The 14,689-nt window shown below is 34.0% G+C and overlaps 1 protein-coding gene across 4 annotated transcripts in view; it reads left to right on the top strand.

Annotated features, from left to right (window-relative positions):
* The window catches only part of LOC120623362 (protein sickie), a 205,557-nt gene that overhangs the window by 81,715 nt on the left and 109,153 nt on the right, over nt 1-14,689 (top strand). The window contains exon 1 of one of the 4 annotated variants that reach the window (XM_039889344.1): nt 1,341-1,503. The exons of the other annotated variants lie outside the window; for them this stretch is intronic. The gene's annotated coding sequence lies outside the window, so the exon portion shown is untranslated. Of the gene's footprint in view, nt 1-1,340; nt 1,504-14,689 lie in introns of those variants that run through there. 4 annotated transcript variants of the gene reach the window in all.

Genomic DNA, 14,689 nt, shown 5'->3' with positions numbered 1-14,689 from the left:
AGCATTTAGCCTCTATCAGTTCTACAACTATCTAGATTCTGGTCCACTCCACTATATTTTGAGGCCAGTACTTTTATCGCTTTCCATCTTCTCTTTTCCCTGCAAACTTTCCCAACGTGCTATCGTGTAATAAAAAGCTCTCACCAAAGTGATTTTAGTATAAACTTAAATATAGCTTTACTTACTAAGTAAAAGTGGAGATGTACCTCGCTTTACTCATGTACACGTAACGTACAAAACATTATCATCTTAACGTTATTAAGATTTCGTTAGACGTTGTTAAGTTCAGAAGTAAAAAGTAATCAATACATTACTTTTTTACTTCTGAACTGTTATGACATTTTATGAAATCACGGTAACCCTTAAACTATACATTAAAACATTGCAAGCCCTCCGCAAAGGTAAGCACATAAAACATGTAAAAAGAGTAAGAAAATCTTTTGTATCAGCAGGAGGTTGTTTACAGAAACCCTCCAGTGTAAATTGTTTCTCCGTAGCTTGTGGGACTGATTTAACGAGATAAGCCGCGAACCCTTCTAAAGGTAGTGCATAATGTCATCCCGCTAATGCAAGGGCTCCCCGGCGCAGATGGCACCAGTGTTTATATCATACAGGATGTTGAAAATTGCTCTTTTGAGTTCACTTCATTTTGAGATTAAATTTTTTGCCCAACTTTTTGTTAGTTGTTCAACGTGCTCGTGTACTTTTACTCCAATTAAAACGTTACTATCGTGAAATGTAGCAATTAAAAGTTCTTTTACATGCCAAAGCGCAAACCAAAGTTGGTGCCAAATTAATCAACGCTCGTTTACAATTTTGAAATTCCGTGTTTAAGGAGCTGAATTTACTTAGAACAAACTCTATTTATAATTTTTCAAAGTTGTGGTATCGAAAACTAAAGCAAAAATAAAATTTCATTTAAACCACTGAGACTTAGCAAAATTCTGAGAAAACTGGCAGCCATCTGAATGTCAAAAAAACTGCCAACTTTCCGATTCACCTATAGACTTAAGTTTATCAGTTGAACACGCAATCAAGTTAAAATCGCCCTTGTATGATTTTTTTCATTAACTTAATTCAAACCTCAACCATAACCTCTTCAAAAACTTTTTAGCATTCCTTAACATTATTTTCTTTCTCAATTAAACACAATTAGTCCTTGAAGTTCATTTTTTCAAATAACAGAGGTGCACCGTTCAATTGCATTTGAAACGTTCGACGTCTTTTGTTTACACCCTGTGCTTGACAAGTATTAGCATTCACTGCATCCCGCGCGATCACTCGGAAGGGGAAAAGGCCCTTCTCGTCGACTGCCGTCTATCGTTCAGATGCAATGCTAGTGCGTGCACGCTATGTTACTGCGTCCTGCGCTTGACTCGAAGCGCCTCGCGTGTGACAAACCGTATCGAAATATTGTTTATATGTGCAAAGTTGGTGCAAAGCTCTATTTATATCCGTATAACCGTGTCTAGTCGTGAATATAAGTGGACGCAATGAGAGATGGTTTGATGTTTATTTTAATTCAGTTCGAGTTAATTTCGAGTGGCCGGTCGTTTTGTTTACATTGTGGCGTGATTCACGTCATGCTCTCCGCGACTTGACGTTAACCTAAAGTTGATTCCGAATTGTTTCATAAGATTCATTATTTTTATCAGTAGGTACCTAATAGGTATTTTATTAAACCATGAGTTTTTTTTGCTTATTTGGTTATATTTGAATTATGTGCTAATTTTATACCTACCTACGTTACATTTCTTTTATATTCCACCTCGTCGTTGTGTACCTATCTACCCACCTAGTTTATATTATCAAATCGTTAATATTTAGTAAAGCGATACAGAAACATAAATGAGGAGGCACGCAGGTCCTATTTATAGGTACTTAAGCTCCAATTAAATATTTTCTTACCTTTGACACGACAAGTGTGGGCGCTTTGTCGTTTCACTGTGCACTGTAGGTAATTCTGAAGGAATATTAGGATTTCTTGACTAACTTGTAGGTTATTTTGTGTAAACTATTGGACCTGATTTATAACGAGCATTATTCAGGTTCCTGCCTAAGTTTCAGTCCTTCATAAAACTTTTTCCTACTTATATTATTATGTAAACAATATTTTCATTACTTTTTACTGTCATGTTTATTAAGGTTTTTTTTAAATAATAATATAAGAAAAGCGTACGTTTATTACTATTAATTTGAGTAATTAATAGTAATAAACGTACGCTTTTCTATAATATATAAGAACATATTTTACACTGCACAAAAAAGTTATGAAAATAGGATTGCTTTTTAAAAAGACTAGAAAAAATAAGGTACCTAGGATATTATTTCTCCCTACGAGGTTCTCAATTGTTCATTATTGCGCTAACAACTAAGATAGGTGATTAAATGTTATTGTTCATCTACAGAGGGGGCTGAGATGTGGCGCAGACATACTATCATCATAAATGGTCTATGGAAGAAGTAATACCTTAGCACCACGTTTAGTTCTAAATCCTCTCTGCTTCTCTATAAACTGCACCTTTAAGATCTCAGCCAGCTTAGTCTAAGTTATTTTTCAAAGATTTATTAATACCTACCTAGTCTATTTATATCGCGCAAACAAGCACCAAAGCTCGTTTTGCGACACACAGGACCGTAGGTGTAAAGTTGGTATTCGCAATTGTATAGTGTTCAAGCCCCGAGGTGGCTTGTACGAAAGTCTCGTTTTACTTATTGCTTCCACCGGCTTAAGAATTGGTCCGGTATCTTGCGCCCACGATCGCGGTTTTGCGACGTGTATTTAGGGTTGTCACACGTAATGTACCTACTTAATCTTTTTTGCTAATTAAAAAACTTAGCTTTTAAAAAATCGCTCTCTAAATTATATAAAAATCTGTGATATGCATCGCATAAAGATTGGGGACATTATAAATAAGATCGTTCGGATTGTTCTGTTTTTTTGTGGATCATCGCAAGTAATGTTCATTGCGTAATATATTGGACGCCTGCAAAGTATTTATCAATACGATTCTATCCGCACTTATTTTTTATAACATATCGTGGGAAGGTGTGACTTTAGGTATCAAACGTATTTTAAACTTTACACTCGAGTCGTTTTCAACTAACTCCTAGAATCTGGTTGATTGGTTGCTTGGTTAGGACGTGAAGGACTGACAAAAAATGAAACAAACAAAAACACTTTTGCATTTATAATATTAGTAAGGATGAGAGTAGTACGTGAAATAATCATTTAACCTTTTTGGTTTCAATATTCTTTTCTTACTGAATTTTCATTGCTTAAAATGAAAATGAAAATATATATAAAAAATATATATATAAGTAAAATAATATATAAGTGCATAATACGTTTATAAAAGCAGTTTCAAGTTACTCAAATAAATAAAACATTATCACATGCTGTACCCACTCTATTTGATGTTACATACCATGTAATAAATTAAACTTAACCTACTTTATATGGTGGTAAAAATTAAGTGGCAACCCTAGTATTATACATTTCATTAAAAGTTAAATTATCTTCAATTCATTTACAACATTACCTATTTGCCCGCTTGATTAGAAAATAGGGGAGTGGTAAAATTATTTAACTGAAGAATTAATTAACATCGTTGATTCTGAGTAGTAAATTCTCCAATAAAGTATGTGATATTTAAATCATTATCTTTATAGGTAGGTCCGTCATGTCCATTATATCGGAAGACTGAGTAAAAGCTTTCTCAACTGAGATAAGTTGACTCGAGGCCAACAAGATTTTAGTTAGACTGAAGTTTCAAAACTAAACAACAATAAACCCAGGAACACGTTAAGATTGCATAATGCTTCAGAGCTTATCAGTTTGTCGCAAGTTCTGAAATTGAAACTATGCAACTTGAGATGCAGAAAGTTGCAACTACAAGTCCGACCACCTGTGGCATGATTTCATTTAGATAATACTTAGATAACCATTGTCGCCGATTCTGTTGTATTCAAATCTTTATTTACTTCACTCGTCTTAAAGTAAAGCTGTCTCCTTCACTCTGCATCCCCTGGAGTAGGATAGCACTATTTTTAGTAGTAGTAGATCTTTTTGTGTCAGAGCTCTTTCGGGGTTTGTTAGACAAATTCACAATTCACAACCGTTTATTTTTAATTGTAACAACAAACATTGTTTTTACTACATTACTTTTTTATTGCCGTAGACAAGTGAGCAAAAAAACATAGACAAAACAAAATAAGTATAACAAATAAAACGCCATAGATCTTTCCACCAACTGGGATGACTATGAAAAAACACCTTCGCCTCAGTTCGGTCTGTCAATTATTACTATTAAAAAAAAATATCAATTTAATTCAGTATAGAGGCTTATGTACAATATAATATCCACCAGTATATTACGAATATTTGGAAAATACTTATTTTAAGTACTTCACTGTGCAGTGGTATGCACGTGATCTTTATGTGGCCGGTCTTGGGTTTGATTTCCGATTTAATTTAATTCAGAATTTTATAATTTATTTTTTCATTGGCTGTGTACCTTCAATGACATGATTAATTACAGATGTTAGTTTGACTGCATTTGCGCTGATTAATGGTAGCTGATGATACAGCCTTAGCCGAAACCATGCGCTCGAACATACTTTTACAACCTCCCTGGCGCTGTGATTTTAAGTGGGAGGTCCGGGTTTGGTGCCGGGGCTATTTGGAAATTTATAATATTTTCTAAATTTCTTCTGTCTGGTCCGGCGAGAGATTTCGGCCGTGGTTAATATCCACCCTACCGACAAAGAAATGCCGCTAAGCAATTCAGCGTTCCGTTACGATGTGGCGTAGAAACGGTTTAATATAACCATTTTAGACACCATCAGTTGAGATTGCAGTTAAGGGATATAGTAGAATTAAAAAATAAGCAAAGTCGCGGGCAAGAGTTAGTTCCTAAAGTGTAATAGGCACGTAAGTTAATGGTAATTTTACAGTTTTAGTAAAAAACATAATAATCAATAATGTATATACATTATATATGTGAAGTGACACGCACCTAAGTAATATTTTATGCAATTTGGATTCCGCCATGTACCTGTAATGAGTTTCGAACTGATTGCTATCGTTTAAGAGATTTATAGTTTCTGTCAGTGTCTCACATAGATAAGTAATAACTTGTTTGAGTACATTTCACGATTTATGATTTAACTTAACGCTAGCTTACTGCTTTGATTACATAATAATTCAATGAATTACAAACTGTTGATCTCTTTCCTGCAACTATCGTAACGATAGTACATATATATATTTTTTTCAACTACAAGGTAGCCCTTGAATGCAGTCTCACCGGCTGGTAAGTTATGAAGCAGTCTAGGATGGTAGCGGGCTAACCTGTTAATGGTATACCGTTTATATTAAACCCATGCTCCTAAATAATTTCCACGCGGCGTCGTACAGGAATGTTCAATCGTATGGTGGCACATCTTTGACGATAGGGTAATTAGCCAGGACCGAAGCCTCCTACCATTGGTGCAATATTTGAGCCCAATATACGCGATTAGAACTCTTTTTAATATCTATTTAACTAGAGTTGTAGCAGAATTTATTATATTAAGTAAGTTTTTCAAGTAGATACAGTTGAAATAACGCTACAAAGTTAGGTATCTATATCGATAGCCTTTCACTATTGTGATATTTTGTGCGGTGGTAATATCATAGTCGTGGCACCACGTGTCGACGCAATATGTGTATCTAGTAAGATAAGATCACTCGGTAACAAAACGACGATACATAAATGTCAATTTCACCAAATCAACCCATGCCAGCCCACTACAGGGCACGAGTCTCCTCCCACAATGAGAAAGGGTTAAGGCCGTAGTCCTCCACGCTGTCCCAGTGCGGAACGGTGGACTCGACATACCTTTGAAAACATTATGTAGAACTCTCAGGCATGCAGGTGCATGTTTTTTTCACCGTTGAAGCAAGTGAAATTTTAATTGCTTGAAACGCACTTAACTTAGAAAGGGTAGAGGTGGAAAGCGTGCTGGGATTCAAAATTGGCCCCCAAAAGTGAAGTCGAGTAGTTAAACACACACAAGATTGATTCGTATGCAAAAGGTTAACCAAAATAATTTCAATCATTTTTTATTCTGACTTTCATAATATATGAGGCAGCACTTTATGTTTACAGTATCGTTGGGACTTAAATGAGCGGCTTTACTGCTGTCTGCCGAGGAGTTCTAACCTCTATTTTAAATCATACTAGTAATCCAAAACTTTAGCCCTGTCCGTTAGGGATTTGCGTATACTTATCAGAGAGAGTATCCTCACGAAAACACCAAATTAAATCTTTTTATTTTGTTCATCGAATTGAGATCTTTCTATTTTATCGGTCCATTTATAAATACTCCAATTATTTGTAGATAGGTTTGCAGAGAAATTACACAATATCTCAAAGAGCCCTTTTCAAAGAATTATCGAAAAGGGTTATCGAGTCTACCGGTGATCCTAGAGCGGGCAGTTACCTTGGCCAACGAATTAGTTGGGCCATCCAAAGGGGCAATGCTGCCAGCATCTTGGGAACTGTGCCTCGCTGCGGTGGTTTCGAGGACGTTTTAGATTTTATTTAGTTTTTAAATAGTTTATTTTAGGTTATAGTTATGTATTAATAAAAATTATACTCTGTAAGTTGTATCTTAGCTTCAAATAATATATCTCAAGACAAATAAATGAATAATTGTGTATGGACATGGATAAACTAGTAACTGTTATCAGTATCTCATTTACAATTATTTACTGTTAAAGTCAGTACATAAGTAAAGACATATAAAGTGAAATAAGTACAGACGGAGCGCGCAGTCGGTTTATCATACGCTGTCAAGTAAATCATTACAATATATTCATAGGAAGTATGTATTTTAATTGAAACTGTTGTCTTTATATTTCTCGAATATATTGCGTAGGAAATGAACGTCTGCAACACAATTATTTATTTGCGCAATGCGTTTATTTTGGTTTGTGATTGTAGTTATCTTGAAAGTGTAGCTATTTACCTAGTATTACTTGAGATTACTCACACGTCTTTTTTACCATTTTAGAGGTATATAATAAACGTTAATAGTTAATAACAGCCTAGTGTTTAGGACTTCGTCATGCCAGACATCTCGTACAGAAGGACCATGTGAGATCCCTAGCACTTACTCGTCGGGTTAATGCGCGATTTAAGCAATTAAATATCACTTGCTTTAATGATGAAGGAAATCATCGTGAGGGTGCAGGTTGCCTGAGAGTTTTCCATAAAGATTCCAATACCACGAGTATTGTCAGTACCATTCCGAATAAGACGTGCGTGGTTTATTACGGCCTAAACCCCTCTCATTCTGTGAGGAGACTCGTGCAATGAAATGTATGATTGACCTTTAAAGGGATAGGTATAATGCAAAAATGAGGATGATGAAATGTAATTTATATTTTAAGATCAAACCTATGTGAAGAATAAGTTTCCAAAGGTTTGTACAGTCTGGCGTAGGTATGTTACTGCAAATACTTGCAAGACTTCTAAGCAAATAAACGGAATAGAATATCTCAACATTCTTTGCATCAGTGAAAAGCGCTTAAAACATCTTAGCGCTTTCTAGGTTTTCGTTCCCTTTCTTTGCATTTGTTTTTACATAAAGCTGCCATATTTGCATGCTTCCATCAAAGCGCCGTAGCGTTTCGTCTTTTAAACTCACGTGGCTCATTCGAAAAGGCTTTCACAAGAGCCGTGAAAAACTTTTCCCCGTCTGTTGCAATGACTTGTCCAGTTTGCGAATGTTTCGAAATGGTATACAACTTGACATCTGGTAGTTATGTTTATTAAATTTTCTGAATAAGTAAGTTGGTAAGGTAGAGTAATTCCATAAGGCATTGATATACCTAGATAGAAAGATATTGTGGAAATCCAGCTATGAACTAATGGAATTTATTTAGAATATAGAACTTCTTGGAGATACACTTGATTCTCTTTACAATACAACTCAGAACGCAAGTTCCTGATAGGAATTTGTGATTTCGTGAAATAGTTACTGGTCATGTTAAGCTGCCTATGTCCGCAGCTAAACCAGTTTCCAATGTACGTGGGTGCAAAATGTAAAGGCACTGCAACTAGGGATTCAACTGAAGTATTTTATTTTTTCACTTTTAAAATAAAATGTTACGACGCTCACGGAATTCGACATAAAGTGTAAAGTGTAGTCGATTGCATCTACACGACAGTATTACTCGGGTCATAATAAAATACGAACGTACAGTTTTACTTATTAAAACTGTCCTCTGTTTTCTTAGTTACTTTTTTGGTCAAACTTCAAATTTATGACCTTGTAGTAATCCGGCAAATGCTGGTGTTTAGTGATAAGGCCGCAAGGTTTAAAAATTAAACGCTAGGAGTATGGGTTGTTTTTTTTATATTTTTTTCCATAAAGCCTTTGTTGCAATTGTGGAACTGAGTTTCAAACAAGTCTTTTAATTCGAAAGAGAAGAGATGTTATAAACAAATATGTTTCATTATTTATGACCATTCATGGTTTATTATCGCAGTCAGTATAGCTGCTGCAAAATACACTGTTATTCTTGTATTATTATAATAACGATTACGTGTGATAGGATTCCTTATTTTGTATTATCAACTGGCAGTGCGTTTACTTCAAACATGCATTTAAAACGGATTCCCTATTCATGATTGATGCTCTTGTTAGAACAAAGACAATCTAATATGAGTCTTTGTGGCAAATCATAATTCTTACCTGGACTAAAACTTTATGCACGCTACTCAGTTATAGAAATTCAAGGTTCCAGTCCAATATATCGCTTAAAAGCAAGCAATCACGCTAAACAGTTTACACGCTTCGCATGCACTTGCGTGCCCCGTTTATTACATCCAAATATTTTTTTAGTAAACCACAACTTTATTTTTTACTGTCAAAGGAACGAAATGTTTATGTCAGTTCAAAACGTTAGTGGGACAAAAAAGTTGAATGTATACTTTTAGTGGCCTGTGCTTAGGGGGTGGAACAGGGGTCGCCACCCCAAAGATTCTGCTCCCCCGTCGCAACAATAGTTCACACGAAACAATCGATAAATATTCTACTATTACGAACATTTGGGCATATAGGTTAGCTGATGAACACGTAATAGTATAAATGTTTTCGTACTTCTGACGTAAGTATCTATTATCTTCGATCGACAATATCTTATGACTATTGATCGAAGTATTTCGTGCATTATTATCATATTATAAATTTTTTAATGGATAGCTTATATTGACTGGAATTGTAATGAAATTTTAGATACAAATGCACTTACATCTAAAGTTTAAACAGTTTTTACGTGACACAAAGTACATTTATGCTGGGAAGAACATATAGTTGTTGGATAATACCTTGCGTTATTATAACGCTGTGTTCATAACTAAATATTAAGCTTAATGACATAATGATCCGAAATATTGCACCAATCACATTGAAACTTAAGTCTATTTGATAGTTTTAATTTTGTAGAAGACCATATTTTTTTCTTAAGCTTTTGTTATTTAGGCATGATTTAGCAGCTTAACAATATTGACGAAATTTTAGCAGATCTAGGATACCATCTAGCGAGAAGAACAAACAACCTCCGTGGTGTTTATCAAACTACGAAACTATCGCGAGCCAAGTCACTGGGCAAAATCTAGTTATTTATATTTGTGCGGGCCATTTACGCATAATGTATCAATGTCAATTAGTTATAATTGATACAAACTCGGCGCACTGGCTCTATAATCTGATATACGACCAGTATCGCTGACATAATGTGCGAATATCCTGATGTAAATTATTTTCTACCACATTACAATGTTGTACATTTTCTTTGTTTCCTGTTGCTACCTACATTGTTACAAATATTTTATTTCAGGTTCTCCTAAACTGAACTTTGCCGATGTAAATTACATTTTTTAATACTAGGTAGATACACATAATAAAATGAACTTTAACCAACTGCAGTCTTACGAGTAGTGGAAGAGCTTTTTGTGACAGTTATCGTCCGGAAAAGTACTACCGCTATTACTTTTTTGGCCTTCAAGCGCTGTGTTCCTGTCAAGAGGGCGTGGTTGCCGGTGTTATAGGCTTAACACCTACGCCTTGAAGGACACATGGAAGCACTTTGCAGGACCATTTCCTGGTTTTTCACTTATCCGGGTCATCTGCTTGCTTCATAAAAAGTAGTTTTCTATAATAAAGTCGTGTTTTTGTTCAACACGTCAGCCATCATAGTTTTTATTTTTCCAAAATTCAATAGTACGGATATAAAGGATTGTAATTTGACTCGTTTATAAATAATTCTGTCTGGAAACAGATGAATATTCTTTTGTCTTGTTAATTATTTGTAGTTTTTCAATTGCTATCAGTACCTAATGTCATAAATCATAACATTGTTATGTATAACTTGCTATAAGGGCGGTTGCCTTATATTCCCCAAGTCAATTTTATTGATTGGTTATCTATCTTAAGATTTGTAACTTAATAAACTTTGAATAAATGTGTCTTGAATTGCAAAAAGCGCAAGGGGGATGGTGTAATAAATCCGTATTAACGTCAAGTCACACCCACAGGTAGGTATATGGACGGTGCTTAATGAAAATATATGAAGAAAGAATCGAAGTTGCAAGGAAAGTAAAGTAGAAATAATAGTATGAATAGACGAGAGATCTTATAAGAGATTAATGGAAGTTCTCTAAAGTATATTTGGACGGACTGACCATAATGGTGAAGGGTAATATGAACGATATGTATTTTGTTTAAAAGCTGTAAAAGCATAACAAAGTCACGATTCCATTTGTTAATATTTATTTTAACTCTCGACGTAACGGCGACGCTATTTACGGTTTATTACGTTTAGGCTATGTTGCGTGTGTGTTAATGTGAATTTCATTTAATTTTTTCTGAAAAAGCTGACCTACTTTTAGGGTTGATTGCATCAAATCTATCGTAAGCTAAAAACTAGTTTAGTTCAATTCAATTTTACACATTGTATAGTCATATTATTATCAATTCAGATTAATCCACTTTTATCTTTTTAATAAATACATTTTGTTCTTGTGGATGTAAAGAGTCGTAAAAGTGGAAGTAAAAAAGTCGGCAGAATGTGAGTCCTACTCGCCTATCATGGGGTTTCTATAGTAGCATCCCTTCTGAAATTATTATTATTAATACTATTATTATTAGCAGAAAACGAATTAATAGTTATTATAGGTATTTCGTTGAATAACTGTTCGACGGCCTCGAAAGCATCACATTACTTCTTTATTTAGTTAATTTCTAAAAAGAACTATTAAAGATAAAGTTTAATTCATCCATAATAAGATACATACTAAACTGGCCCTTCTTTTTGTTTGTTAACTATTTTCAAGTCTGTCAAGCTCTCCTAATACACCAAATTTTAATGTACCTAAACTTTTAGTAACGAAACCCTACTAAATTTTTAATAGCACTAACGAGTGAAATTAAATACAACAATAATGTGAAGTATAAACAACTTGCCAGTGGAAATGAAAAGCACAAAACACAAAAACAATTAATAGGGCGAACAGGTGATTCAAAAAACGAGTTATCACTTTATTTTCACAATGACGAAAGGAAATTTTTCGCAGTTGGAATGTAACACAAAAGACTTTATAACATTAACGGACTCGGATAATGAAAGTAGATTTCGCTGTGTAATGTGGTGTTCTAACTTATAAGCGATTTGCGAGCTCTAAGTTTACTGATAAGATAGCTTTAGCAGACAAGAATTAGCCAAATAGCATCGTCCACTTTCGTGCTTTGGAGAACACGTTAAACCCTTATCATTAAAATTATATGATAATCTTTAAAAGCCTGGAAACCCGAACTGGCATGTGTGGATAATTGTGCTTAGACGTGGAACATACGAGTAGTTCAATATTCTAAGATTTATTGTTATATCTAATGCTACTTTGGTGATACAGCTGGTTTGATTATGGTAGTAGGCGGTGTTGCCTAGATCTATTCTCAACTAGCTACTTATTATTATTTAATTTATTATTAATATTACATAAGCCCTACGGTTTTTGCGCTCATTGAAATTGATAAGATAATTAACTCATAATTATAGACCTGGGTATTAATGCAAGAGCTGTATGATCCGATCTATTTAAAAAAAAAGCTTTGAACAAAATTATTTACTAAGCTAAGCTTAGAAGAATCATTTTAATTAATAATTGTATGACTTATTCGTTGCTCATAAATGAGTTAAGTAACAAAAAGCTTTGGAGGAGGTAACATTAATTTTAATATAAACGCCAATATGCAATAGAGAAAATAACTGTACGTTTTTACGATTTTTTACAGATCTAACTTCTATATACCTAATATCAAATAGAAAACCACACACCTCCTACAACTTGTACCGAAATGCAGTCTCCAATCCCCTTACTCCACCCTCCACATAACGACAACCCGGTTTATGGCTGGGTATTGTATAGGCTTAATTAATTTGCTTTTATGTGAACAATCTTTGCAGTATTTGTTAAGTCCCGCAGAAATTATAGTCCCGTTTTACGACGTGTCTAATAGATAATGTTACAAAATAATATGAACATAATAAACGGTAGAATTGAGAATATTTACATACAATGCTCGATACGTAATATAATATCGATGTTTGATTGAATAGCAATATTGATCGCACGGGATGTGAATTGATTTACAATGACATAAATTGTTTTACAAATATAAATAGCTTTGCGTAAATAAACAGTGCAGTTACTTACTTACTGCTATTTTCTATCACAATTAGATTGCATTTTAGGTATGGTAATGCTACAAGTACAAGAAAATTAAATTAATAATAAACAGATATATCAGTGAAGCATACTTTCGTACAGAAACTGTTGTTAATCCAAAAAATATCAATGATATTATAGTTTTACTTTGCAGGGACAGTACCTATGTCTTATCCAAATATTTAGCTTGGATATTCTTTTTCCTGTAATTTTATTTAATGCCAAATCTGAAAATAAAGCTTGTTCCATACCTATCATCAACTTCCGAAAGGAAAAAGCAGCAAGAATAAGCTTTTCGCTAATGTTTTAATTCAACAAAAGACAACTTGAACTGCGATCTAAACATTATACGGCGCTTTATGGCCTTTGAATTTCCAAATACCTTAATCTGTACCTAGAAATACATATCAGGCATAAATTAGCATAAAACGTGCACTCCTTTATTAGGTACCATACTCTTATAGAACTTATCGCATTTACCATAAGGGTCACATTAAATGTCGTACTTGGGTATAGATTTATAGGTCGGCGACCGTGCTAGCCTTGTCAGCTTCGGCTTCTACGAAAAGCAATTCGCTGTCGAACATAGGCGGGTAACTTGTTTGAAAAGCTTACACAGTCTTTAATAAACATCACTTGAGGTAGTGTATCGTTAACAGGCATTTACGCGGTTTTGCTCTTTTTCATTCTTGATTTCTCTACAATACTCTTGAACAGCGTTGCCAATTCTTATGTACGCAATCCTTTTAACATAGCTAAATTGAAAATAGAACTATCCTTTTCATAATGTTACCTGGGGAAAAGGACAGCACCATTTCTAGGTGTCAATAGATGAGTTTATAGATTTGTGTACATATCTAATCATCTCGACACAACTTTGCTTTTGATATTTCTATTGAAACTTTTATGTTGTATTTTTTTTCTTAATTTAACGGCTGTATGCCTAATAGTCTTGAAATCCTCCTGTCATCGCTTTTATTTAGTTCAGACCAATCCACACTGCAGCTGGGGTCTTAAATATCACTTTATGATGCCATTCATTCATTATCTAAAGGCAGCGCTTACCTTTACGTTGTAATTTTTTCGTTTTCCTATTTTAAACTGAAAAGAGTGCCCAAAATGAAATACAGTACAGTCTGTAATATCATCAGGGTGACAGGTGAGTCCTAAAAAAGGATTTCAAATTGGCTCAACGTTTTAGTCTGCCTTTAAAGGCTGAATTTACCTGATTACTTTTTTCCTTTTGCAAGATTTTATTTTGAGTATCCTTACAAGTTCTTCAAAATCTTTTGTTTAGTGATGACACCGTATGTTGTTTTGAAAACGGACTCAAATATACACCGCAATAAATCACACAAATCTAGATTTCTTCCCCTTTGACATCTCACGAACGTTCTGAAATCCCAATACGATTTATCCATTGTCATTATGTGTAAGTACACGTATAAGTATATAAAAGCAGATAAACGTCGGTGCTTACGTGAAACACTCATGAATTATTTAGAGGTGTATTTAACCGCACAATGGTACTTTATCTTGTAGATATTACACCTCAAATTCCTGCCTACTTTTTATATCTTACCTATTATTTATAATCCCAAAAAAAAGAATATTAATGAAGTATTTTTTGTTCCTGAACGAAAGTACTGTTAGGGCGAATAATAACGATTTAATTTATATTAAAATGAATATTATTAAATATAGTGGCACCAATCATTATTATGTATCTGTCTATATTATGAGTAAAATATTGCCAATGCATAATCTTTTATTTATATATACTCTAAAATAATTAGAGCATAAAATTAAACATCAATAAAGAAACTGACTTGATGCAGTTGCAATGAATATCAATAAATGTAATGAAATAAATAATTTGGCTGTATAGCATTAATACAAGACCATTTACA

The sequence above is a fragment of the Pararge aegeria genome, chromosome 4, assembly GCF_905163445.1.
Source record: "Pararge aegeria chromosome 4, ilParAegt1.1, whole genome shotgun sequence".
In the NCBI taxonomy this organism is placed as follows: Eukaryota; Metazoa; Arthropoda; class Insecta; order Lepidoptera; family Nymphalidae; genus Pararge; species Pararge aegeria.
Note: the sequence above shows the minus strand (reverse complement) of the source record. Positions and strands in the feature narration are given on the sequence as shown.